We start from the raw sequence: 5,814 nt of genomic DNA, 5'->3' as shown, positions 1-5,814 counted from the left end.
TGTACTGAATGATATTGCCTAGGTTTTCTTCTAGGGTTTTTATGGTTTTAGGTCTAACATGTAAGTCTTTAATCCATCTTGAGTGTAAGGAAGGGATCCAGTTTCAGCTTTCTACTTATGGCTAGCCAGTTTTCCCAGCACCATTTATTAAATAGGGAATCATTTCCCCATTTCTTGTTTTTGTTAGGTTTGTCAAAGATCAGATGGTTGTAGATGTCTGGTATTATTTCGAGGGCTCTGTTCTGTTCCATTGGTCTATATCTCTGTTTTGGTACCAGTACCATGCTGTTTTGGTTACTGTAGCCTTGTAGTATAGTTTGAAGTCAGGTAGCGTGATGCCTCCAGCTTTGTTCTTTTGACTTAGGATTATCTTGGCAATGTGGGCTCTTTTTTGGTTCCATATGAACTTTAAAGTAGTTTTTTCCAATTCTGTGAAGAAAGTCATTGGTAGCTTGATGGGGATGGCATTGAATCTATAAATTATCTTGGGCAGTATGACCATTTTCATGATATTGATTCTTCCTATCCATGAGCATGGAATGTTCTTCCATTTGTTTGTGTCCTCTTTTATTTCGTTGAGCAGTGGTTTGTATTTCTCCTTGAAGAGTTCCTTCACATCCCTTGTAAGTTGGATTCCTAGGTATTTTATTCTCTTTGAAGCAATTGTGAATGGGAGTTCACTCATGATTTGGCTCTCTGTCTGTTATTGGTGTATAAGAATGCTTGTGACTTTTGCACATTGATTTTGTATCCTGAGACTTTGCTGAAGTTGCTTATCAGCTTAAGGAGATTTTGGGCTGAGACGATGAGGTTTTCTAAATATACAATCATGTCATCTGCAAACAGGGACAATTTGACTTCCCCTTTTCCTAACTGAATACCCTTTATTTCTTTCTCATGCCTGATTGCCCTGGCCAGAACTTCCAACACTATGTTGAATAGGAGTGGTAAGAGAGAGCATCCCTGTCTTGTGCCAGTTTTCAAAGGGAATGCTTCCAGTTTTTGCCCATTCAGTATGATATTGGCTGTGGGTTTGTCATAAATAACTCCTACTATTTTGAGGTACGTCCCATCAATACCTAATTTATTGAGAGTTTTTAGCATGAAGGGCTGTTGAATTTTGTCGAAGGCCTTTTCTGCATCTATTGAGATAATCATGTGGTTTTTGTCTTTGGTTCTGTTTATGTGATGAATTACATTTATTGATTTGCATATGTTGAACCAGCCTTGCATCCCAGGGATGAAGCCAACTTGATCGTGGTGGATAAGCTTTTTGATGTGCTGCTGGACTCGGTTTGCCAGTATTATATTGAGGACTTTTGCATCGATGTTCATCAGGGATATTGGTCTAAAATTCTCTACGTAAGTGAAGCACTCCTCAGCAAATGTAAAAGAACAGAAATTATAACTGTCTCTCAGACCACAGTGTAATCAAACTAGAACTCAGGATTAAGAAACTCATTCAAAACTGCTCAACTACATGGAAACTGAACAAACCTGCTCCTGAATGACTACTGGGTACATAACGAAAAGAAGGCAGAGATTAAGATGTTCTTTGAAACCAATGAGAACAAATACACAACATATCAGAATCTCTGGGACACATTTAAAGGAGTGTGTAGAGGGAAATTTATAGCACTAAATGCCCACAGGAGAAAGCAGGAAAGATCTAAAATTGACACTCTAACGTCACAATTAAAAGAACTAGAGAAGCAAGAGCAAATACATTCAAAATCTAGCAGAAGACAAGAAATAACTAAGATCAGAGCAGAACTGAAGGAGATAGAGACACAAAAAAGCCCTTCAAAAAATCAATGAATCCAGGAGCTGGTTTTTTGAAAAGATCAACAGAATTGATAGACTGCTAGCAAGACTAATAAACAAGAAAACAGAGAAAAATCAAATTAGAAGCAATAAAAAATGATAAAAGGGATATCACTACCGATCCCACAGAAATACAAACTACCATCAGAGAATACTATAAGCACCTCTACCCAAGTAAACTAGAAAATCTAGAAGAAATGGATAAATTCCTGGATACATACACCCTCCCAAGAGTAAACCAGGAAGAAGCTGAATCCCTGAATAGACCAATAACAGGCTCTGAAATTGAGGCAATAATTAATAGCCTACCAACCAAAAAAAGTCCAGGACCAGATGGATTCACAGCGGAATTCTACCAGAGGTACAAAGAGGAGCTGGTACCATTCCTTCTGAAACTATTCCAATCAATAGAAAAAGAGGGAATCCTCCTTAACTCATTTTATGAGGCCAACATCATCCTGATACCAAAGCCTGGCAGAGACACGACAAGAAAAAAAAAAAAAAAATGATTAACATACATTCTTATTTTTGAAAAGGTCCAATTTACCATGTTTTACTTTTATTGTGAAATATTTTAAAGAAATCTCTGCCTACTCCAAAGACATGAAGATACGGCACTGTTTTTCACTAGAGGCCAATTGTTTTACCTTTTGCATTTAAGAATATGACTTAAGCTCAGATTAATTTTTGTGTATGGTGTAAAATAAGTGTGAAAGATTTTTGTTCAACATGGTATGTAAATGACTTGACACCATATATTGAAAAGACTGTTTTCCTGTTGGATTGCCGTGGTCCCTTTGTTGCAAATCAAACGACTATATATATGTGTGGGTCTATTTCTGGAGCCTTTGTTCTGTTCCATTGGTCTATGTGTTTATTCTTGTCTCAATAATTCTTTTTCTTTCTTTCTTTCTTTTTTTTATTTTTAATGGAATCTCACTCTGTCACCCAGGCTGAAGTGCAGTGGCACAATCTCAACTCACTGCAACCTCGGCCTCCCAGGTTCAAGCAATTCTCCCTGCCTCAGCCTCCCCAGTAGCTGGGATTACAGGCATGCATCACCACACCAGGCTAATATTTTGTAATTTTAGTAGAGATGGGGTTTCGCCATATTGGCCAGGCTGGTTTCAAACTCCTGACCTCAGGTGATCCGTCCGCCTCGACCTCCCAAAGTGCTGGGATTATAAGGCATGAGCCACCGTGCCTGGCCAATAGTACTTTGTCTTATAGTTTTATGGTGAAGCTTCAAATCTGGAGGAGAGGCCTTAGGAGAACCAGACCTGCTGATACTTTGACCTTGGACCTGTAGCCTCCAGAACTGTGAGAAATTTCTGTTTTTTTTGAGACAGAGTCTCGCTCTGTTGCCTGGGCTAGAGTGCTGTGGCCAGATCTCAGCTCACTGCAAGCTCTGCCTCCCAGGTTTATGCCATTCTCCTGTCTTAGCCTCTCTAGTAGCTGGGACTACAGGCGCCCGCCACCTCGCCTGGCTAGTTTTTTGTATTTTTTAGTAGAGACGGGGTTTCACTGTGTTAGCCAGGATGGTCTCGATCTCCTGACCTCGTGATCCGCCCGTCTCGGCCTCCCAAAGTGCTGGGATTACAGGCTTGAGCCACCGCGCCCGGCCGAAATTTCTGTTGTTTAAGCCACCCAGCCGGTGGTGCTTTGTTATGGCAGTCCCAGCAAACTAATACATTTATGTTGATTTTTATATTCTTCAATGCCACATTTAGTCTAAAACTCTAATGGTATAGAAACTTCCCATGTCTACAGAGAAGTCTGACCACGCTATGTTTTCAGCACATGAAGAGTTGTCTTTTTTTTTTTTTTTTTTTCTTTTTTTTGAGATGGAGTTTTGCTCTTGTTGCCCAGGCTGGAGTGTAATAGCATGATCTCGGCTCACCACAATCTCCGCCTCCCAGGTTCAAGTGATTCTCCTCTCTCAGCCTCCCAGGTAGCTGGGATTACAGGTGCACGCCACTACGCCTGGGTAATTTTTGTATTTTTAGTAGAGACGGAGTTTCATCGTATTGGTCAGGCTGGCCTCGAACTCCTGACGTCAGGTGATCTGCCTGCCTCGGCCTCCCAAAGTGCTGGGATTACAGACGTGAGCCACTGTGCCCGGCCTAGTCGTCTTTTTTGAAAACATTTTGATGGTAAGCAGCACTTCGGAATTCCTGAGGTTGTTTTTTTCTTTAAAAACTTCTAGACAAATGAGAGTCTCTATATTTGGTGGGGCTGGGGTGGTGTTAAGGATAATTACTGAGAAAATAAAAGATTTAAATACTCAGTATTGTCAGTAATTCTCAAGATAAAAATTCTCAAGCTAAATCTCATAAAGTAATTATGATAAAAAATCTTTGATTCTGTTTAATTAAAAAACATGTTTCTATGTATATTAATGCTTTATAGTTCAATAAAAAGTTCAAAAATAACATTAAAATAGATAAAAATTAGTGGAAGACACCATGAATCTATTTTTAGGTTGTACTTTTAAAAATCTAAATCTTTTAAGGAACTATGGTAATTACTGTATTTTTTTTTCTTTTGGAATGAAACACTGAGAAATAAGTGAATCTCTTTAAATTCCAATTATGAATGAACACAAAGGAAGGTGTGAATGGCATATTAACAAGAGCATGTGAGGAAGTCATGACTTGGTTTTCTAACTTAGGGTAATGTGTTTCACAGGAAAAATGAAGAGCTGTGCTGCTGCAAAGCAGTTTTGAAATCTGCTTGATAAACTCCATATTATAAACAGACATTTGATTTCTGGTGGAGCGCAGTGACCCACGCCTGTAATCCCAGCACTTTGGGAGGCCAAGGTGGGCGGATTACTTGAGGTCAGGAGTTTGAGAGCAGCCTGGCCAACATGGTGAAACCCCATCTCTACTAAAAATACAAAAATTAGCCGGACATGGTGGTGCTTGCCTGTAATCCCAGCTACTCAGGAGGCTGAGGCAGGGGAATCACTTGTACTCGGTAGGCAGAGGTTGCAGTGAGTCGAGATCACACCGCTGCACTCCAGCTTGGGTGACAGAGTGAGAAGCTGTGCCAAAAAAAAAAAAAAAAAAAAGACATTTGACTTCTATTGGTTTCCTCTAAACCAAATATGAAAGTTGACTCCTAAAAATCATTTTTGGTGAGGATCGTCTCAACACAACATTGAGGAAGAGTAACCCTGTATTTGGTAATTTCCCCAATGTCACAGAAGCAGGGGTTCAAACCAACTCTTCTTTCTGGCACCAAAGCCTGTGCCCTTCACCACTACAGTAGATGGGACTGAAAGACTTGGTCGTGACTCTTCAGTCCCCTTCATCATAACATTGCAGAGCCCACCCTTCAAGTACAGGGAATATATTCTGACCTATTGATGTGTGCTTGGCCACATGATTTGACCGGCCAGTGGAATTTGAAAGCTCGCGATGCACTCTGAGGTCTTAAAAGTTTGAACGGCTTGACTTAGCTCTGAGGGCTTCTGTGATAGGCATGAGACCCCAATTTCCCAGGAAGCCACTGCCCCCTTCAGCCTGGGCCCAGAATAAACACTGTGAAACAGATCTGAACTTGACCTGAAGCCTACAGCCACGTTCTGCAGCGGGCAAATTAGAACTCTGAACCTAGAGTCCAGTCAAGCATAGCAGGGTCCTGGTCTACCTGAGACCCATGAGAAAAAGAAAAAAAAAATCTGCTGGGCGCGGTGGCTCAAGCCTGTAATCCCAGCACTTTGGGAGGCCGAGACGGGCGGATCACGAGGTCAGGAGATCGAGACCATCCTGGCTAACACGGTGAAACCCCGTCTCTACTAAAAATAATACAAAAAACTAGCCGGGCAAGGTGGCGGCGCCTGTAGTCCCAGCTACTCGGGAGGCTGAGGCAGGAGAATGGCGTGAACCCGGGAGGCGGAGCTCGCAGTGAGCTGAGATCCAGCCACTGCACTCCAGCCTGGGTGACAGAGCGAGACTCCATCTCAAAAAAAAAAAAAAAAAAAAA

The sequence above is a fragment of the Piliocolobus tephrosceles genome, chromosome 5, assembly GCF_002776525.5.
Source record: "Piliocolobus tephrosceles isolate RC106 chromosome 5, ASM277652v3, whole genome shotgun sequence".
Lineage (NCBI taxonomy): Eukaryota > Metazoa > Chordata > Mammalia > Primates > Cercopithecidae > Piliocolobus > Piliocolobus tephrosceles.
Note: the sequence above shows the minus strand (reverse complement) of the source record.